Genomic DNA, 23,951 nt, shown 5'->3' on the forward strand with positions numbered 1-23,951 from the left:
TTGTTGTTCAATAGGGAAGTCACCAAGTAAGGTAGTTAATATTTTTGAGGTACTTGATAGATTTTAAGGTACTTTATGTCACGACCTAAATCCCGGGCCATGACCGGTGCATGGACTCAATGGACATAGCCCACTAAACTCAAGCAAGCCTATCCATGTGACCTGTTCATTATTCCATCAAAGTTACTAAAGTCACATTTCATAGTTTCGAATCAAAATAATTCTAATCATTGCCAACTCGTAGTGGCATTACCCATCAAAATATACATATATTGTCTGCAACATGTATCTTAATAAATTACATCAGGTTTGTCTATACATCTTAAAAAGGAGACTCGATTTCCAGCAGAGAGATTCGGATGAAAGTACAACTACTGAATGCCGAGACACCTACCAAGAGTTGAACCTACGAGGACACCTCGACCTAGTTACCGGCTACCTCCTGATCTGAAAATATGAAGTTGCAAATGGTGAGTATAAACCCAGTGAGTGAACAAGGAAGGGAATAAGCCAACAATAGGGAAGACTTAAAGAAATCATGATGCATTTATTTTCAAAACAATGCTATTTAGTTTCATTCTTATTAAAACCCCTCATGTAAACCCCACATGAGTAAATCACTTGATGAAAAGTGTCAAGCCTAGCTCTACAATATGTTTATTATGCCATTCTTACATAAGAGTGCATGTTTGCTTACTTGGGTACCTCGAAAATCATTAAAGGACAGTATTGTACCAAATGGTACAATTAAGTTGAATTAAGCCTCGAACTAGTCCAAATAGAGATTTTAAGATGAAATTGAGAATTTAAAACCCTAGAATGACTTAAAATGGTGATTCGGAGTTCGAGGGCTGATTTAGAGTCAAATTGGAATTTTCATAACCTAGGGGTAAAATGGTCATTTTACCACCCGAGGTTAAGATGTGAGTGTTGGATGAAATTTTTGACTAAGATTGATCATTTGGAGTATAATTTGAGTTTGAGAAGTGAAAAGTTTTAATTCTAACATTTTTCCGAGCATAAAGGCAAAATAGTTATTTTGCCACCCTAGGGGCAAAATTGTAATTTTACACCACCCAACACTTGTCCAGCATATGGATTTTACCCAATATTATCATGGATAATTGAGGAAATTTAAGTGGTGGAGAGAGATTGCTTAATGGCTAAATATGACACATAGACCAATGGAATGGTGACATGTGTCAAAATCTCATCCATTTATTAGTTTCCTTATAAATTAGCACAAAATCAGCCTATTTCTCTTCATATGGACGGCCAAAGGAAGAACAAAGGAAGAAAAGAAAGAACAAGAACCCTAGGGTGAAAATTCAAAAGAAAATTGGTGGATTTCAAGTAATCAAGTAATCAAAGGTAAAATTTCTTGATTTTGACTTGTGATCTACCTTTCCCATGCATTCTTTTGCATTTTTCATGGTTGAATCACATGATTTCATGATGGGTATCTTGCTGGCTGAACACTTAGAGAGAGGTTTTGATGCTTGATTTTGTTAGATTTTAAGATATTTTAGTGTTTTTAGTTAGTTAATGATGTGTAGCATGAAAAGCCAACAAGAAAAATTCATTTTCTCCCATCACCCATCATTGGCCGAATTCTCCATGTAGAATATTGATGATGATTTTGATTTTATTTCAAGTAATTTGGTTAGGAATTAGTGATTTGTGGTGTGAGAATTAAGTAAGAAAAATTATAGTGTTGACGCACCCACCATGGCCGAATTTTCCAAGAGAAAATGTGAGGATGATTTTGCCATATTTCAAGTTATTTAATTTGTGTTTGATGATTTGGAGTATTGGGAGAAAAATGAAATTATTTGGAGTTGAATTGGACGTATTGGCCAATTAATCGAGTGATAGATCGAATTAGGCCAATACCGTTTAATTTCGGTACATAATTGAATTTGTGTAGAACACTGTGTTTAGACAATAATCCGAACAATTTGCATCCCATTTCATACATTAGTATAAAGCCTGAATTGGTTTTATAACAATTTAGCACAATGTAGTAAATGGCTTATTGTGCATTATGTCTAGGTGGTGAGCATTCTAGCAAAAATAAAGAGATAGTACTTGAGGATCAAGAATCGAAGTACTTGAAATTCGACTCCCGAAGTAGTGAGTAACCTTATCATCATCTTAATTATTTAAAATATGTTTTATTTGATTTTGTGAATTTTATGAAAAATGAATTAAATGATTAATTTTTCGATTTTATAAACAAAATGTGATTTAATGAAATGATTTTAATAAATTATTTTAAAATTGAATGATGGTTTGAAAATAGAGTAATTGGAGACTGCTTTTGTGTGTTGTAAATTCATGATTCTAATTGATTGGCTTATGGCAATATTGGCATGAATGGTTGATTTGATAAATGTGTTGGAAATGTATAAATTGTTGATTTGCCTTGGAAGGCTGTAAAATAAAATAAAATAATTGCCATGTCATGCTATTGCAAATTTTATTGTATGGTGGGTTTAACTTGCTGCAGTGGGCGGGTTTTCTGTGGACTAACCTATTAGAGGGGCACGAAATCCCGCTATATTTTACCTCGATGGGAGAGGCGAATAGGGTAACTCCCGAGGTATAACTTTAGAGTTCACTTCATGCCAAACCACCACGTGAGGGTGAACTCAGCCAATGCCAAGAAGCGACTATGTTTTCAAAATAAAAACATGATTTATGCGTACATAACTTTTTAACAGCCTTGGCGAACTCGGTTGGGATAGCCCTCGATCAAGGTATCCCTGATAACTAGGTATGGGAATGATTTTGGCACGAGCCAAAGCTTTTAAGAAATTCATAAGCCATGTTGATTACTCGATTTATATGAATTGATTTTATTTGGTTGAAGCAAGTTGAAAGGTGATGAGTTACAGTATGTTAAACTATTTTATCTGTCTCCATTTACTTGGCTTTAGATATTTTAGATGGTATTTGTTTACTCATTAGGATTATATAATCTTACCACCCTCTTTTCCACCCATTTCAAGCTCAGAATAGGCTGTAGATAGCTGATTTCATCGAGGCTACCATTGGATTTACATCCTCCAAATTGTAGGTTCACAATCTTCCTTACTTTTAGTTATTCGGGGGCCCACTGGTTATTGTAAATTAAATTAACTACCCTGGCTTACTGTATTATAGTATGTATGAATTTATTTTGCTTTTATGCTGCTACAAAAATTATTTATGTATAACTTTAAAAATATTATTTTATAAGAAAATAAAATATTTTATTGAATATTTCTTTTATTTTTTTATTATATCCAAATAATCATAATTTCATTTTAAATGAAGGTTTTAGATGTTTAAACTTATTTTTGATTATGAATTATGTGTTTTGTACTTGCATACTACATTTTTAGCGGATTTCGAGATTTTTGAGGAAAAATGACCAAAATGCCCCTATGAGAAAAAAAATTGTTTTTCTATTGTTTTGATTTGGAAATAGTTTATAATCTCTCAAAACATAATTTTAGTGACTAATACTCACAGCGGAAGCTAGAAAAATTGATGTTAAGCCTTGCGAGGTTTCGATTGACATTTCGGGTAATGAATGTCTATCGGGACGTCGTGACTGTTGTCACGGGCTCGATGGGAGTTCCGGGTCGTGACAAAAAGGGTCCATGCTCAACAAAAGATTTGGAGAGGGAAAACTTTAATAGCATTCATGCAAATCAAGTCAAGTAAAAGACGGGTCCTCATTGCAGCGGAAAGGCATTCTCGCTCATATTATTGACGGGACGCGGGTTTTCTCAACTGGCCAAGGGTTTCTCTCTAAACCCCTCATTTCCGACTTAGTTAATTAATTCCTTGATGTTGGAAGTCAATGATCCATTATGGTGTTAAAGGGGTAGAAAATATGGCAAAGATCAATAAGGTAGTCAAGTGGGACAGAAAGTTTCTCGCTACAGCAAAATTCGGTTGGCCAAACAGAGAGTTTCTCGCTGCAGCGAGAAGCTATAGTAACTTTCTCGATACGGCAAGAATGCTTTCTCGCTACGACGAGAATGCATTCTCGTTGCAGCGAGAACCAGGTCTAGTAGAAACCCTCACAACCTGAGAGTTTCTCACTGCAGCGAGAAATAGAGCACCAAGAACAAGTTTTCATTCCCTTCAAGAAAAGACCATCCTACTGAAATGACAAAAGCAACATGAAACACATATAAATTCCCAAAATTCAACATGTCAAATTTTTACATGCATTACAACCATACACCATATATGTATATATATATATATATATCAATCATCATGCACACCCTCCCATTATCATCAGCTCACATGCACTCCCACTAGCATATGGCTGGGTCAGTATCGGCTTATGCGCACTCCTACTCGCACATAGTTAGGTCAGCATCGGCTTATGTGCAATTTCACTTGCACATAGCTTGATCAGCATCGGCTTATGCACACTCTTACTCGCACATAGCCGGGTCAATATCATTAAACAACATTATTCATATATATATATCATCACAGTATAGGAGCACATAGGTTCGTCCTTTTACACATTTCACATTTTAGTAACATCAAGACATTTTATCAAGGGCTTGTTCCTCGGCACACATTTTGAAAGAAAAGTTGGTTAAAATCATTCAAATGTTTTATACAAATACATTCACATTCCCAAAACAAATTTTGAAATGCAAGTTCACTCACCGATATTTCGTTGAACCTTTAGTCGATTCTAACTTTCCTAATGGTCCAAATGGGACGGTGAGGCTTTGTTGGAACCTATCATCACATTAACACCACAATTAACTCAATTCTCATAATTACAAGTTCTACAAGCTATCACCTACTAGTTTCCAAGTGCCATTAAATGGCTATCAATTTTCATTATCCTAATCACTCCAAAGTGAATTAACAACCTCAACTACAAAATATTCACAAGTCAAATCTCTAGCCATTCTCAACACTAAACATTCAACTCTAATTTACTACTCACCTTAATAGCTTTGTAACTTTTAAATTATTTCCACTAATTCTCTAAACTATTGTAAAGCTCTCACTTTCTCTCTCTAAATAGCTAGTTAGTGAGAGAAAGTATGGAAGTAATATTTTTAAAGTGTTTTAAAGTGAGAGAGTGAAAGAGTGCAAGAGTTTTATGCAAAAGTGCACCAAAGCTTGAAAATTGAAGCTATTTTGAGAAAGGTTATGGAGGTTTCATATCAAGCTTCCATGGAGGATGAAAGCAACGTGAAAGAGAAGAAGGAAGTAGAAGAATAAGCTATTGGAAAATGGGAGAAGAAGCTGCTGGAAGAAAGAGATATTTATAGCCCAAGCTTATCCACTCCACTTAAATTACCAAAATGCCCTCACAAGTTAACTTGTTCTCCTCCAATCCTTTATGCAATCTTTTTACTCTTTTGACACTGGGGCAAGGTCCATAATGGTCTAGAAATGCTCGAGTTCATGAAAACTTAAAAATTTGACCTCGAGGTGAAAAATGACCATTTTGCCCCTACCGTGGAAATCATCATCATTTTTATTTCCTTTGTCATTCTACCCATATTTTCATCATTCATTTATGCCTTAGGCCTACTTAGGTCTTAGTATTGTTTAAACTTACTTTTAAGGGCTTACTAAGGAAATGACGAAATTACCCCTGATAAGGGATATCGAGTCTACATTTACCTACGAATCTGTAAAGGTCAAAGTCTCACACTTTACCTTAAATCCTATTAATTGATAGGGTACTTGAACCTTATAAAAAGTGGTGGAGGGAATGGGGAGCTAGTAAGTACCTTCCGCTCCTCAAAAGTTTTAAAATTTCATAATATACTCTTGCCTTTTTATTTTATAATTTTATAGTTTTGTCCCTACAACAATGCTTTTGCTTCATGAGATGCCCTCACAGCAATTAGTCAATAATTGATTTTAGTCGACTTAGGGACTAAAGGTAGTCAATCTTAGCATGTAATAATTGTTAAAAAAATGTTTTTATTTTGTATTTAACACGAAGTTGGAATTTTTTGTGTAATTTTTACATGAATTTTTCCCATCTAAGTTACTTTACGTTTTTGTCAAACATTGAACTTCTAGCATAACTACTTTATAAATATTGTCTTCGCCTTTCACCCCTCCCCAAGCATTAAATCTTGGCTCTGCCACTACTTATAAATATGCAGTTAAAATTTGAAAATGATACTCAAACTCGTATCTTAATAACTTAGACACTATCGTTAAATACACGATTATGCAAGCCAAGTTTTTTTATCTATTTATGGCTATCCTATTAATTAACTGAATCTGAGTCCAAACCCGAACCTGAATAAGAAAGAAATTTATTTCACATCTAAAATCACAATTTACTAATAATTTAAATTTATATAAACGATCAAACATTAAAATTGAAATTTTTAAAAATAAATAATTTTTAAAATAAACCAAACAAAAACTTAAATAACTAAAAACCAAATAAAAAGGCATCCATAGTTAAATAACAAATGATTTAGTTTTCGAACAACTCATGGAAAATCATTCATCTTCCTCAACGTCAATATCAAGTTGAACCTACAGCTGAACATGATCCTAGACAAATGCAAAAGCTGCAAATTATGTAACTTTTAAGATGAGATGTAATAGATTTTTTTTATATATAAAGTAAATGAAATAAAAATATAATAAGTAGTATAATATTTACCTTTTATTTCATTTTTCAACCAATTTTAAGTGTACATAAATGCCTCCAAATTGTCTAGATGAAGCCTACTTCAATAGCAACTCACCATTCTCCCAGTAGTGTTAGAGGTTGGCTTTGTTGGTCCTTATAATATGTACTAGAGGTGGGGTGAATAGCACAATTTGGCTCTTAACAATATTGGAAACTAATTTTTAGAACTTAAGAAAATAAAAACAGAGTATAAGATGCACAACAATTTAGAGTGGTTTGGTCTAAGACCTACATCAACTACCTTGATTATCCAACTAAGGATTTTTCCACAAATCCAGTATGGACTGGTGAAATTCACAAACTTTCACCAAGCTTTACAATGGCTTTTACCAGGCTCAGCCAAAAACCTTTTACACTAGTTTTTCACAGGTTTAACTAAAACCTAATGTGGTTTTCCAAGGCTGAACCACAACCTACAACAATCAAGCTATCCCAAGCTTGAACAACCCCTTAGAGTGACTCCCTCACTCTACGAATACAAGAGAAGTAATAAAAAAGTACTTATGATCACGTACTTGATATAGATGGTACAAGATAAAGTGTTGAACTTTATTATAAAGATTGACGTTTAAGTGCAGTGAAGCTTTTTTGGTTTTTCTACTTTCTATAGCTCAAATCTCATTTAAGGCTTCAAAAAACTTGTTTCTCATTGTTGGAAGACCCTTTTATACTTGGAGATGCACCTCTGATGGCAGTTTGACAGTTTATATCCATTGGAAACAATTGAGGATGAGTTCTAGCCGTTAATCTGTCTTGTAGTGCTTTGGTTCAAATTGCAGACGGAGAGCTCTTAGTCGACTGACTTGGTTGACTAAGTTGGTTTTGTTTCTAGTTTGCAGATTTTGGCAGAGAGCACTTAGTCGACTAACTTGGTTGACTAAATTGGTTCTATTCTTCGAACTCTTTAGCCTGCCATTTCTCCAATTTGAAATTTGGTCAACCAATGTTCTTCCTTGTTTCACCAATGAACTTCCTCCTTGTTATTTAGTTACATCTTATTGATTTTATCCCTCTTTTTCTTTCAAAAAAACTCTTTGAAGAGTCAATAAGTTGATTTCATATATTACTTTCCTACACACTCAAGTAAAGGTATTAGACACACATAAATGAGAATGTTTTATTATCATCAAAAACTAATAGAGCCAATAGGCTCTTATGCAACTTTAAAGATAGGAATACCAAGAAAGTCTTTGACAATCATTTGCAATGTGGAATACTTTATCCCATTTATCTTCCACCAAGTCAGAATATATATATAAAAAAACCCAATAAAGTCTTTGACAATCATTTGCAATGTGGAATACTTTATCCCATTTGTCTTCCACCAATTTACAATATATTAAAAATAAAACCCAATGCATAGAAAAATTTGCTCATTTAGATAATAATCCAATTCTAATTTCACATGCACATCAATATAAGAAGAACTACAAAACAAAACCAACTAGGAAAACTTATTTTGTTGACTTAATGCTTGAACGGATGGTGTTAATGCTGGAATGTGAGAAAAATGTGGTTTTGGTTAAGAGGATCTAGATTAGTATTCATGAAGTAAATCATAACAAGTTGTCTTAACTTATTGATATGGAGTTAGTTCAAAAGCTCAACAACATCGAATCAACTCAAAATCATGAATCTTTTTCAAACATGATTCCAAACATAGTTTCATAAGCTTATAGTCATAAACCTCTGAGTACCAACTATTACTCAATTATTGGGTCTCATCACGACAGGAGCTGTTCTTATTCTTTTAATGTAATAAGATCATTTCTATAGTAACACACTTATATATATCTTAATTTGTTCGATCCCATAGTCTCCCTACTAACTCTTTGGTCAATTGTGACTTTAACCTTATATAGAATTTTCGTAACTTAGGTCTCTTACTACGAAAGACATTACTTTTTGACTATACACTGCCCACTTAACCTCAAACCCATATCGGTTGGAAGCCAATATTACAACACCACTTATCACATACCACCTCATGATGGTCTTTAGTAATTCGTTAATGTCTAATTCAAAAAGATGGTTTAATCATCCTGTTAGCTTTAAAATGATTATAGTTTTGATTATGAGCTTTAAAATGATTATATTTTTGATTATGACAAAATGATCAAATTTTCTTGAACATTATTTGAATGATCCTTGACAAATTCTTGAAATGATTTAGCTTTTCTACATTTGTTATTACATGATTACAAGCTTGATTGTTTTAGTTGTGTTAACTCTAGAAGCTATTGAATTATCACACACTTCTTCTACAAGCTTAAATGACTTAATTGTATGAGTGTTAAATTTGCTTAAAAGAGTTCTACTTATGATCACTCTTACATATACCTTTGAGATGTTGAAGTTGCAGGATAGGTTCTCAAATAGTGAAATTTATCCTAAAACATTCAAAGATCATTAATCTACACTACACTACGCTTACTCCAAGTCAAGAAGCTTAGTCATCACTCAACATTTGATCACAAGGAAGATATGGCCAAACTAAAATATCAAGGAATCTTGAAGAAACAAAGCTCCAATCGATCTTAGAGCTAAGCAAATCGATCTTATGTAAGAACGGGTGAGAATAGGTGAGAAAACTTGAAAAACACACAGCCATAGTCAACCCTATAAAGCTTATAGTCGGCCATGGAATAATGCCATAGTCGATCTTGATGAAGATATAGTTGACCCTAGAATAGTGCTAGTCGACCCTCCAAACTCTGATGAGCAAAATACAAGCTTTTTGGAAGAGAATCGACTAGAGAACTTCTATACTCGACTATAGATGATAGTTAGACACAAAATCCAAAAGGAAAACAACTATTGTTGTGGATTTTGCAGATACAAGTACATGTATCGAACAAGTAATATAGACAGTAAGTCTAGAATTGTATCCTATAGGGATTTGTTCTTAAATCTTCATTAAGTACTTAAATTATGACAAACTAATCTTATTTAAGTAACTTGATGTTTTAGAAAATTAGTTAAAACTAAATTAAAGCAAACACTAAATTAATTAATAGAAACTAAAAATTCACTTGAGAAAGGCATTAGATTAAAACCTAAGATTATGGGTTCATTCAACACTTCATCTGATACCGGCTCCTTTTATTATTTATATTCATGGGTGGTTTTACTAACCTAGAATCCAAAACTATGTAGAAGTCTCTGTCGAGATGCTTTCATAAATACATAACTAAATTGGGTCACTATATGTCTATAGTAATCATGTAAAGCCCGATCTTATAAAATACGCATCATGACATACATGTAATGGATGACATGTTTGCATGCTAGGAAAGTCTCGAAAAATTTACAAAAGTAGGTATTGTACCTAGAGATAAAACAAAGTTGATTTAAGCCTCGAATTAGATCAAATAGAAATTTTAAGGTGAAATTAAGAGCTTCACAGCCCAAGGATGACTCAAAATGGTAATTCAGAATTTGAGGATCAATTTGGAGTCAAACCAAAATTTTCACTATCTAGGGGCAAAATGATCATTTGCCACCTAGGGACAAAATGGAAATTTTTTAAAAAGATTTTTTTGGCCCCATTTGACTTATTGGAGTATGATTTGAGTATTAGAGTATGATTTGAGGTTTAGAAGTGAAAAATTTTAATTTTCGGTATAATTTGGAGTATAGGGGCGAAATGGTAATTTTGCCACCTCAAGGGCAAATCGATAAATTTTCACCCCCGACACTTGTCCAGCACATGGATTTTATCCAATATTATCATGGATAATTGAAGGAAATTTAAGTGGTGGAGAGAGATTGCTTAATTGTTAAGTTTAAAAAAATGGACCAATGGGATGGTGACATGTGTCAAGCTTATATCCATTTATTTTTTTAGCTTTAAAATCAGCAAAAATCAGCTTATTTTCTTCATTATGGCCGGCCAAAGCATGAAGTGAAGAAGAACAAAGACAGAACAAAACCTAGGTGGGAAAATTGAAGAAAAAGTGTGAGATTTCAAGGGATTAAGCTAATAAAGGTCAAATTTTGTGATTTTATCTTGTGATTTACACTACCCATGCTTTCTTTTTCATTTTTCATGCTTAGAACTCAAGTTTTCATGATGAACCCATGCTGGCCAAATTTGAGAGGAGAGGTTTTGAGCATTGATTTTGCTAGATTTCAAGTTAATTAAGTGTTTTTGGTTGTTTAGTAATGGAAAGTATGAAAATCTAGCAAGAAATCACTTTGTTCTTCACAAACCCACAAGAGGCTGAATTTTCTAGGGAGGATATTGAGGCTGAAATTGATGATATTTCATGATATTTTGGTGGTATTTAATGATTGGTGAGGCTAGAAATTTAATGGGAAATTTTAGCATGAAAATCTGAATTTTTACTTAATGTATAAACATGTGCGATTTATGGTTCGGACTGATAAATTGAATTATATTCACAGTCATTGAGGTATTTTAAGTATAATTGGAGTGTAGAAAGTGAAAGAAATCGATTTGGAGTTAAATTGGAGGTTTTAGCCAATTACACCGAGAACAGAGCGAATTAGGTCAAAGACCGTATTTAAACGGCTATTTGGACATTTTTGCATTCCATATCATGCATTAGTAGTCTAAATTAGTTTAATTTCAATTTAGTATCAATGTGGTGAATTTTTCGATTTTGTACAGTGTCAAGGTGGTGAGTCTTTCGATAAAGGCAAGAAAATTGCATCCGAGGACTAGTAGACAGAGTACTTCGAAAGTCTGCATTCTAGACATTGTGAGTAAACTTACTGTCATTTTAATTATCTAGGGTGGTTTTTAGATGATTTCATGAATTCTATGAAAAAATGGATTTAAAAAGGTAAATTTTTATGTTTTATGAATAAAGGTGTTCCAATGAAATTAATTTATAAATTGTTTTGAAATTAATAATGATTTTGAAAAATAGAGTACACGGAGACTGTTAATTGTGGCAATTTGATTGTTTAAATTGATGGCTTATGTTATATTGTTATTGTGTTGGCATGACTGGCTGGGCTGTGTTTTATGAATTGTATGAATTGTTTTATTTTACCCTTGCAGGCTAGGTAGTATTTCATTAGCCCTGTGATGCCATCAAAATTTTATTATATGGTGGATTATAAATTAATTAATCACTGCAATAGGGGGTTTTTGTGGACCAACCTTTTAAAGGGGCACAGTAAACCCCATTATATTCTTACCTCGAATGGAGAGGCACGTAGGGTAGCTCCTAGGGTAAAGCTTAGGGTTCACTTCAAGCCAAACCACCACGTGAGGGGGAACTCAGCCAACGCCAAGGAACGACTATGTTTCAAAATAAAAATATGATTTATGCGAAATGTGAATTTTTAACAGCCTTGGCGGTCTCGATAGGATGCCTTGGCCAAGGTGTCCCTAAGAATGGATTTATGGCACAAGCCTAGTTTTTATGAGATTCATAAGCCTCTTTACGTATTTTGAATGAAATGTGTTCTAATATTGTGACCCAATTTACGATGATTTACTTTATTGTCTCCGTGTACTCAACTCTAGATGTTTATGATGATGTCTGTTTACTCATTGGGATTTTATAATCTCACCACCCTCATTTCCATCCATTTCAGGTTTGGTATAAACTGTAGATAGCTGATCTCATCGAGGACTACCGTTAGATCTGTATTTTCCAAACTATAGGTTCACAGTCCTCTTTACTTTTGTTTATTCGGGGGCCCTCTTGTTATTGTAAATTAAATTAAATACTCTGACTTACTGTATTACAATATGTATGAATTTATTTAGCTTTTATGCTACAAATATTATTTACGTATAACTCTATAAATATTGTTTTATAAGAAAATAGAATATTTTACTTAATATTTTTTTTATTTTCTTATTATATCCAAATAATCGCAAATTTCGTTTTGAATGAAGATTTTAGACTTTAAAACTCATTTTTGATTATGAATTATGTGTTTTGTACTCGCTTACTACGTTTTTAGCAGATTTCGAGATTTTAAAAAAAAAATGACCAAAATGCCCCTGTAAGGAAAAATTTATTTTTCTATTGTTTTGAATTGGAAATAGTTTATAATCTCTCAAAACATGATTTTAGTAACTAATACTCATAGGGGAAGTGAGAAAAACTGATGTTAAGCCTTGCGAGGTTTCGATTGACATTTCGGGTAATGAATGTCTATCGGGATGTCACGACGGTTGTCACGGGCTCGATGGGAGTTCCTGATCATGAAAAATCAATTAAATAAGGTTCATTAAGCTAGTGTTCTAATTTGGCTATGCATGGTAATTAGCGTATGTTTACCTAATTGTGAATTAGATCACCTAAGTGACGTGAACATATACTCTTCATACTTTATTCCAATCTAAAATCTATTTGTCAAGTCTCAATTAGATTAGCAAATTAGTTCATTGTTGGCTAGACAATCAAAAGCATTAAAAGCAAATTTGAATAAGTAAAATTATACCTCTTCATAATAAATGTAACACTCCCAATTTTTGATGTAAACTAAGAATGATTTAAGAAATATGTGGAGTCTTGAGGACTTTGATGATATGATATGTATGCCTAGTGTTTAAGAGTGTACATATTGACATTTAGGTAAATTTTGAGGAAAAACATGATAAATCTCATAGTTTAAGGTTTTAATCTAAGTTTGATGTCATGATTGTGAATTTATATGTATGAGATTAATTTAAGTGAATGTATTGAGGTGTAATATTGACCAAGAATAATATTGGAGTGTTAAACTTGGATTTTTGGAGTTTTTGGGTGACATAGATCTACTTACAGGGGTGAAGGTATCGATGCATACCCCAATGTATCGATACATGCATGCTAGGATGAACAACAAAGGCCCTAAGAAGCATAGTCTGTCGATACATTAGAGAATGTATCGATAGATTTGGCTAAATATGAAGATGTATCGATAAATTATCCAAACGTATCAATACATTTGTAGCAGAAAGCACTTAGGGCCATTCTGCCCGAAATGTGCCTATACATTACCCTAATGTATCGATACATTCATTCAAAATTAAGGCAAATGTATCGATACATTGTCAAAATGTATTGATACATTAGAGATGAAAGGTAAAAAATAAAAAGGGATTTCGGGCCATTTTGCCTAACTTTTTCTCTTAGCTCTTTCTCTCTTTTTCTCTCTAGAAACCCAAAACCCCAAAGCCTAAACAGATTTTTGAAGTGATTTGAAGCTATTTGGAGCTTAAGAAACCATTATGTAGGTAAGATTTAATGTTTTTACCAATTATTTTCCAATTTAATCGGTAAATAACTTCGAATTTGACTTTTCTCCAAAATTTTTCCCTCTTTGGCTTGGATTAAGGAATTTGGGAGCTAAGAATCATGCAATCTAACTCTTGAGGTATGGGTTTAGCTCGTTAATGAAAGATTTGAGCTTAAATAGTTGGATTGCTAAGATTTAGTTAATTGTGTGAAAAGTTGAAATTTTTCGAAAGCCAGGAATAATTAACCTTTTGAGTATCTAATATGTTTGAAGGGGCAAACGGAGTTAAATCAACTAATTGGCAAGCTAGATGACGATTGGAAGCTAAGGATTGAAGCTTGGTAGGGAGTGCCTCCTATTATCACAGTGAGTGGGTTTAGCTTAATATGCATGTATTGCATGATGCATGAAAGAGGTGCTACACTAGTATTAGAATGAAATATGTATGCCTAGGCAAATGAACCAGGCTAGAGCATGATATTTGTGTATTTGTATATATGTGAATTGTGTGTGATTGCATTGGGATGTGAGCCTCATGGGTGGTTTATGCTGTGTGTACCTAGACTATGATGTCAAAAGGCTATGATGAAACCCTAGGAGTAGATTACCCTAGGTGAATGATATGTGAGATGATTTGATTGAATGATTCCCTAGAGATTCAAAGGCTCTTGTAAACTAATTGAGCTTAAGACGATTGAAGCTCGACAAATGTGAATTGAGGTTTGGTCAGGAAATTGTGAATGATAAAGGCATAATGGCCTTATTTGTGGATTTGAGTTTCCATCCGAGGAATGAATTCCGGACGTTGATCTGATTTATGGCTGAGTGGATTTCTAGCCCCCTGTGACTATTTATGTGCTTGTAGGGATGGTGGTAAGTAGGGATGGTGGCATTAATCCCGCCTATGATTCTTGCATGTAATGCTTTGATGCCATCTGTTGAGATTACTTCGAGTGATGCCGACGTTGGGAGATTACTTCGGTCAATGATCTATTCTCCGTCAGCTGTTTCAATGCTATATGTGACATGTTCTCTACCCGTTACTTTAGCACACACGTGATCTGTTTCTCCTTTAGTGGTTTTGCCTTAAGCATGATCTGATTATCCATCGGTTGGCCATTGTGCGTGATTTGATTATGTCCAGGGGAGGACCACTCGTTGATTTGATTTGTATATAATGTGAGATAGCTATGGAGAGGCTTAGATAAATGTGATATGATTCTGATGTGATAGTCTGGTGACTAGAGTATGACATGGAGAATGATTTGAATAACTTTGATCGGCTTCGAAGGTGAGCCTAATGATATGTATGATGATTTTTGGAGACATTGAGGATGATGATATGCCCTCATATTGGAGACTTAGGGATAATGATATGCCTTTTCTTTGGAGATGTTTGCTAGAATATCTAATTGCACTTAAGGTGCATATAATTTGTATTTGTATTTTATATAAACACATATGATTTTGTTTATTTGTACCATTCACTGAGTATTATAGTGCTCACCCAGTTGTATATCATGTGTAGATAAATAGGCCATAGAGTTGTGTGGTAAAGGTCGTCCAACGATAGATCAATTTTAGCATTCGGTAGGTTCTCCATTTTGGTCACTTTGCTAAGTTAGTTAAAGCCTTCTACTGTGGATAATGTGTGTAGGCACAGAGTGCCATATTATATTGTGTATTAAGAATTAATATATATGAACTCATTTAGATGGCCAACATAGGGCTTGATTAATATTTGTATGGAAATCAAGCTAGGAATGCCATATTATATGCCTCTATGGCGAGAATGCCTTTCCGTTGCAGCAAGGACCCGTCGTTTTACTTGACTTGACTTGCTTGAATGGTATTAAAGTTTTCATTCTTCAAATCCTTTGTTGTGCATGGACCCTTTATCGTCAAGTGATTAACTCATTAAGCGTTTAATGAGGGGTTTTAATAAGAACTAAACTAAATTGCATCGTTTTGAAGATAAATACGTCATGATTTCTTTGAACTTTCCTTATCGTTTGCTTGTTCCCTTCCTTTGTTCACTCAATGGGTTTATACTCACCGTTTTCAACTTCATGTTTTCAGATCAGGAGGTAGTTGGTAACTAGGTCGAGGTTTCCTCGTAGATTTGTATCCTTGGTAGGTATCTCGACATTCAATAGCTGAACTTTCACCCGAGTCTCCCCTGTGGAAGTCGAGTATCCCTTTATGGTGTATAGACAAACCCGTTGTAAATTATTAAGATATATGTTTTAGACAACATATGTATATTTTGTTTGGCAATGCCACTATGAGTTGGAAATGTTTAGCGTTATTTCGAATTGAAATTATGAAATGTGATCTTAGCAACTTTTGATGGAAATAATGAATAGGTCATATAGATAGGCTTGCTTGGGCTTAGTGGGCTATGTCCATTAGGCCCATGCGTTGGTCATGGCCCGAAATTTGGGTTGTGACAAAAGGTTAAAGATCTAGGGAGTTTTTCTATTCCTTGAACTATAGGTAGTTTTAAAATTTCTAAAGCTTTGTGTGATTTAGGTGCTAGTGTTTCAATAATGCCTTTGTCTATTGCCAGAAAACTTGGATTTCAAAAGATACAATCTACTACAGTTACCTTGCAATTAGTAGACAGAACAATCACGCACCCAGTTGGGATTATAGAGGATCTTTTGCTTAAAGTTAGGCATTTATACATTTCGGTGGACTTCATTGTGCTCGAGATTGAAGTTGATGTTGCAATTCCTTTTATTTTGGAAAGACCATTCTTAGCTACAGTTGGAGCAATTATTGATGTGAAGAATAGCAAAATAACTTTCATAGTTGGAGAGGAGGAGGTGGTATTTAATTTGTTCAATGCAACTCGGTATCCCTATACAGACAGTTGGTATAAAGTGGATTTAGTTAATGAGGGTAAAGGTTAGCCTAGTCTACCACCTTTAATGAAGCAGATGCCAACTCTTAAGACATAATCACCACCACTTTCCAGTTATCTTGGTTTTATGGTTAGACAACGAGTAGTATTTTCTGATTCACAACTCCATCTTTTACCAATGGAATCTTAAACCATATTGGGGGAAAACTTTCAAGGTGGCAAAGATTCATCCTTATAATGTTATCGAGATTTATAATGGGCTTACCAAAGCAGTCAAGGTTAATAAAGAAAGTCTCAAGTCATATAAAGTATTGCAGAAGGGGGTGCCATAGTCAAGCTAGTGACTATAAAGAAACACTTCTTGGGAGGCAACCCAAGCACTCTAACTTAGTTTCTTTTATTTTCTTTATTTTTATTTAATTATTAAATTATTAAAAATCTTTTTAATTTTTGTAGGTACATTTAAAAAAAAAAATTCCTTCTAGAAGTGAATGAGGAAGATGATAATAAGAACAAGGAGTAGGATTAAAGCTTCACCAGATTTATCCAATCTTCAAGGGAGTATTCTTTATCTTTCCTTTATTTTATCTAACATTAAGGACAATGTTTAGTTTGAGTTTGGGGGGGTGAATTTATTTTTCTCATGATGAATATTCTGTGAAAGTTTTAGATTTAATTTTATTTGTATGCATATTTATTTTTATAAATAATTTATGATTATTTGTTCAAATCTTAAAACTCCAGAGTAAAGTTGTGCCAATTGTTTCTCGATAATTTCTCTATCCAATGATGATAACTAGTTGTTTTGAATTTTTTGCTTTTGGTGAATAAAGTTTTTGTTTGGATTCATGCTAAATTCTTTTGTTAAGTATCATTGTTAGGATGTGATTTCACAATTTTGAGCACTATATCTTTTACTTTGAATTATTATGAATATTTAGAGAAGGTTTATACTGATGTGAAATTTAGATTGTCATGAATTCTATAATTTGCTTGATTGTCTCTTTAGGTGAAATCTTAGGCAATACTTTGTTAGGGAGATGATTTAGGCTATCTTTGGACCGTTCGAGCCTAAAAAGCTAGCCTTGTTAAATTTTTATCCCTAGTATACCCTTTGGAGCCTAATTTCCTTTTTCTTTGTTTAACTATATAATAATTGAGAATAGCCTTCAAATTAATTTTCCAATTTTACAACCCTCACTCATGAGCATGTATATTATTTTAGGAAATATAAATTGAGTTAAATGTTGAAAAGGTGGAAAGGTGATGTTGATGTGAAAAAAAAGGTTCAAAATATTAAAAATCACCCCACTACCTATAATACAAAGAAAATAAGTTTGGGGGTGTAAAATTGTGAAATTGTGAAAAAAAATTGTGTTGAATGAAGAAAAGTTCAAATATGGAAGAAAAGGTGTACTAGGAGAAGGAAAATAAAGCTTTATAGTTAGGTCTTAGAATAATTATGTTCTTAGGGTGATTTGAGCCTCATTATTATATTGTATCCTTCCTTGACCCTAGCCATACATTACAACCTTTATAAAGTCCTATTGATCCCTAGCTTTGTATTAGTCTACATTATTGGAGAGAGAGATGAAAGATAAACATATGGAATCTAGTCCTAATTTGAAATTTGTGTTGGCATAAACTGATCCGGATATCTTAATATTCTTGGTAAAAGATTACACACACACACATAAATCCATTCGAGAATGTTCTTGAATTAGAATTGAAACATGAATTTAAATGAGGCCTATATTTATCCTTAGGTTAATGATTTATAGACAAACTTTTGAGGAAATTAAAGGGAATCATTGAGTTGGTGCACTTTATCTCTAGTAGTAGTAGTAGTAGTAGTAACTATATTTATTTTAGTTCTCATTAACTGAATTTGATTTTAGTAAGTTAGTTTCTTTTCTATGTTTTGCTCAAGGACTAGCAAAAGCTAAAGTTTGAGAGTGTGATAACTCTGTGATATAGAGTTATTTGGGATTAATTTTGATAGAAATTTAGCTTAGTTCTTGTAGTAATACATATAAATTAGTAGATTTTATTTAATTATTTTAAATTAGTTAATTTAGGTGAGTCAATCTAATTTTAGTTAATTTTATACTTAATTTGGTGTTAATGTGGTTAAGATAGGTTGTTATTGATTTATTTGTACTTTTGTAGGTGTTTGATGAAAGAAGAATTTTAATGAAAGAAAAAGAGCAATTTCAAGGTGCAAACTTGCATTATACATGTTTTGTTATTTCAGCCATAACTTTCTCTACAGAGCTCCAAATGAGATGATTCTTGACCATTGGAAAGCTAAGAGAAAAATCTACAACTTTCATGTTTACCACTTCGCCCAGTTCGACCTAAAAAGTGGTCAAAAATCTTGTCGAAATTGATGTACTGTAGTAGTTCTAGAACAATTAAAATTTATGCTATTTTAATGGTCCAAGTTGTGGCTTTGAAGGTAGTAGGCCATAGTCCACATAGTCTGATGAGGAAATCCCAACTGAAATTGACTTCTTTCTTCACCCAACTTTGCCTAATTTCAAAGCTCTATAAAAACAACTTTTTAGAGGACTTTTAGGAAAAAAAATGAAATGAAACACTAGATTGACAGTTAAGAGTCAAGCCACAAAGCCATTGAAGTTAAGAAGAATTTGAAGGATTCAAGGAGATTTAAAGATCAAGAATACAATTCTTGAGATTTTCTATCTTTTTCTTATTCTCTTATTCTCTTGGTTTTGTTTTTAATGTTTAAATTTTATTTGATGATGATGTGTGACTTGATGGGGAACTAATTCATTAATCTAAGATTATGATTGAACTCAACATGTAGTCTAATTTATTTATCTCTCTTTTGCTTATGTTTGATGGATTTAAGTTGTTTATTTTATTCTGTTCTTAATACTTCTAATTGCCTGATCACCAATTAGATTGAATTGGAAACCTAGGTTAAACCTTGACGAAAGAGATTTAGGCAGACCTTGAATAGAATAGTGTTTGATCGAATACACTTAGTTGATTAGGTGGTTTGATTTGCATATAGGGTAGACATACACTTATAAGCCATACGTAACCTAAATTAGAGCACAAATTTAATGAATATTTCTTCAATGTAATTTGCATAGACATATAGTAAATTAATTGAGAGAGGTATGTTTATGAGAAACTTTGACAGAGACTTGTAAATAATTTAAGACTCTAGGTTAGCAATTTAATCTATTAAATTGAGTTAAGAGAGAGAGAGAGACAATATTCAGATGAAGTATTGAGGGATAATATTGTAATGACTGTTCTTCGATCGCTACCGACGTCCGAGTTTTGCGAGAGAACCCGTCAAGTCCCGAAAAAGCCTGAATCGAAACTTAGTTATTACTATGTATTCATGCCATCAATCTATGAGGTTACTTGAGCCATACAACTTTTTATAACGTAATTTGAACAAACGTCATTATAAATTGTTCAACCTTTATTCCACATAATTGTAAAACTACATCTAAATGTATAATCTGTAATTGTACAATCACATTGAGACTAGTGTCTATTTACAGTAAATAAATATATTACAAATGACAAGACCTCTAGCAGCAGAGCGACTCGAAATAAAGTACTATGAGATGCCTTAACCTATCTGCGGTGGACCATAAGTGCCGATGATTGCACACTAGGCCGATTACTATCTAGAAAAGGGAAAATAAGGGGGTCAGTCTCACAAACTCAGTGATCATTGGCTCCGTGAGCAGGGCTAGATGGGAAACAAGCTTAAGGTAGATCATTTGAATGATAAAAGCGAAATAAGAATAATAATCTTAGAAAAATCAAATCGCAATGCCTTGTAAAAAAAAAGCTGTAAAATCATAATGCAATATTTCACTTGGAAAAACGATGCCAAAAACAAGGGTAGCAAAACAAATTTTAATCATTGAAAACATCACTTTCCAATAAAATTCAAATAACCGTATATAAGTACGCATGCTCCTGAAATATGTGACAGGTAAAAATCCACATGTACAGCCACATAAACCAACTCATGATCATCAAGTAAGCACTGAAAGCTTTCGATTAAATGGGGGAGCTACAGAAAAACATTAACTCTCAAATCTTTCAAACATTAACATAACCCACATTCATGCATCTATTTCTTTCAAATATTGTAGATCTCTGTTGCCACAAACATTCTCACACAATTACCAACCCATTTCCTTAAGAAATTCATAACCAAAATCAAAGTTTTACTTACCATAACTTAGTTGAACCCATGGATCATCCATGTTCTTTTTATCTTGATATTTCTTAGCTACCATGAGATCTAACCCATATCTCTCAGTAAAGAATGAATTCCTAGAAGTAATGAAGCTTGATGATAGGAAAATAGCAAGAAATAAGCTCACAAGTACTCTAAAATCCCACAAAACCAAACCCTCACTTAGTTTGCCTTTTCACTCAACTTTTTCTTCTCTTCTTTCTCCTTTCTCCTTTTCTCTTTTACTTTGTTATGGGTGGATCTCTCAAGGCAAAAGCCTTGAAATGTCTTTCATTTCCTATTTTCTCATGCATGGGCGGATTGCCCAAAGTCACTTCTTTTTTCCTTTTTTTTTTTGAATCACATGTCATGCCATGCTATTCCTTACTTTGTTATTAATGCCACTTTCCATTGGTGGCTTGTTCATGCAATGTTTCCTTATCCATTCCTTTATCCTTTGGTTAGATTGCCTTGTCCATGCATTGGTTCACATGGTATTCTCTTTTGGTTTATTTCATTTGCATTTCATTCCACATGTATTTCTATGCATTTCATTTTCATTTCCTTTTAATGCCACCTAATCACCTAATAAAATTTCATGCTATGATTATACCTTTTTCTTTTCAAATCACATTACCATCCTTACTTTGTTTACCATGGGCTATCTTTGCCAAACAATTGTTTTCTTTCACTTAAATACTCTTTGTTCTTTTTCTCTTTATCAACTTTCACTTGGTGGGGTCCCACATATTTCCCACTAACTTCCTCCTTTTTGCATGTAATAATTTACATGTAATAGTAAATTCACATGTACATCTCATATCCCACATAATCTAACTTCCCTTGGTTAGTAAATTCACATTAAACTTCAAATGTTAAAATTGCACATAAGTCCTCAAACTTTTCCTTATTTTCCATGTGTCCCTCCAAACTTTTCATCCTTTACAATTTGGTCCTTTCAACTTTTCTTTAATTCCAATTTCCTCTTATTTTTCTTCCTTTACACATGTACAAACAAAATATAAAATTTGCACTTCACCAAAGTGTCACTATAATATTTAAATATATACTTACCCACTCTAGCTTTATTTAATAAAGACACGTGGGCCCCATTAATGTCTTTTTTCTTCAAAATTCTTCCTTACTTCCAATCCCCCACTTAGGTAACTGGTACAAATCACACATTCTTCATGTAATATAGTTAATTTGACATCGATATTATTTTAATATTATTTTATCCAAAAATTATTATTTTATTTTAAAATTTTTCACTTGTCTCCTCGGGACCCAAAATGTCTCACTTTGTCTCGGTTCACTTCCGAATCACCTTTTAACTTGCCTATTCATCCTCGATAAATATATTATTATTTAATTACTATTTTCTCGCATGCGAAATATTTTATTTCAAAGTACTCCTTTCACTCGTCAACACTATTTGGCACTTAAATTTACATCAATTGACCCTTCGTCTTATGATAAGATCATATTGGCTTCTATACAAGGGTATGGGGTCTTACAATTATAATCTTAGGTCTGGCAATCACTAGAAGTAATTTTACTGATTAGTAGTTTTAGTTTTTAGTTTATTAGTTTCAATTTTTCTTTTTAATTTTAATTGTTTAGACAATATTAGAGTGTGTTAATTTTAGTAGTTAATAGTAAGGATTAATTCAATTCTTTATGGGATCAATACTCTACGGCAGGTCATCATCAACTCATGTGCACTCCCACACCGCACATAGCTGGGTCATCATCAGCTCATGTGCACTCCCACATCGTACATAGCTGGGTCAACATTATCACACAAAAGGAGAATCCAAAACGTAATATAGATATCAATATAATGTGATAACGCATGAACTATTCATATTGCACATTTCACAAGATAGAAACATTTCATCAAGGGCTTGTTCCCTAAGTATATTTTTAAAGAAAAAACAAATGAAACTTTCAAATGATTTATTTAAACATGTAGGCACTTGCCAAAACATTTTCAAATGCAAGTTCACTCACTGGTATTTGTTAATTCTTTACCTAATTCCAACTTCCTCTAATGGTCGAAATGGGGCGATTGGGGCTTCGTTGAAACCTATCATCACAATAGCATCACAATTAACTCAATTCACATAACTATAAATTCTAAAAGCTATCTTCTAACTAAATTTCAATTGCTATTAAGTGGCTATCTATTTTCACTATCCTAATCACTCTAAAATGAATAAATAACCTCAATCACAAAACACTCACAAGTCTAATCACTGGCCATTCTTAACACTTAAAAATCAACTTTACTTCACTACTCACCTTGGTAGCTTTGTAATTGAATCTCTTTCTAAGAGTTTTCAAGTTATTGTAGAAGCTTTTTTTTTCTCTCTCTAAAACACCTAGCTAGTGAAAGAAAGTATAAGAGTAAGACTTTTGAGGGTTTTTAAGGTGAAAGAGTAAAAGAGTATAAAAAACCCTATAACAAGGTGTGTAAAAGCATGAAATTTGAGGTTAACTTGAAAAGGTGATGGAAGCTTTGAGAGAAGCTTTCATGGAGGATGACAAAAACGTGAGTTGGGAAGAGAAGAAGAAGAAGTTGTTGGAGAAATGAAGAAGCTACTAGAAAAATGATATTTATAGCTAAAGCTTATCCAAACTCTACTTAAATTATGAAAATGCCCTTAACAAGTTGGCTTGTTCTCCTCCAATCCTTTGTGCAATCTTTTTACTCTTTTGACACTAAGACAAAGTCCACAATAGTTTAGAAATACTCGAGTTCATGAAAACTTAAAATTTCGACTTGAGATGAAAAATGACCATTTTGCCCCTATTTTGGAAATCATCATTATTTCTATTTCCTTTGTCATTTTTCCTTATTTTCATCATTTATTTATGCTTTAGGCCTACTTAGGCCTTAATATTGTTTGAAACCTACTTCTGGGAGCTCACTAAGG

At 33.2% G+C, this 23,951-nt stretch overlaps 2 long non-coding RNA genes across 2 annotated transcripts; one reads left to right on the forward strand and one right to left on the reverse strand.

Moving 5' to 3' along the window:
- On the forward strand, positions 13,890-17,441 carry LOC108662867. The gene is made up of 3 exons (XR_001928712.1): positions 13,890-14,047; positions 14,183-14,275; positions 17,232-17,441. It is a non-coding gene; the product is annotated as an uncharacterized LOC108662867 (long non-coding RNA).
- On the reverse strand, positions 20,221-21,401 carry LOC108662887. Its single transcript, XR_001928743.1, has 2 exons — positions 21,010-21,401; positions 20,221-20,449 (listed from the first exon to the last, which is right to left on the reverse strand). It is a non-coding gene; the product is annotated as an uncharacterized LOC108662887 (long non-coding RNA).

Source organism: Theobroma cacao, chromosome 7 (assembly GCF_000208745.1).
Source record: "Theobroma cacao cultivar B97-61/B2 chromosome 7, Criollo_cocoa_genome_V2, whole genome shotgun sequence".
NCBI classification, from domain to species: domain Eukaryota; kingdom Viridiplantae; phylum Streptophyta; class Magnoliopsida; order Malvales; family Malvaceae; genus Theobroma; species Theobroma cacao.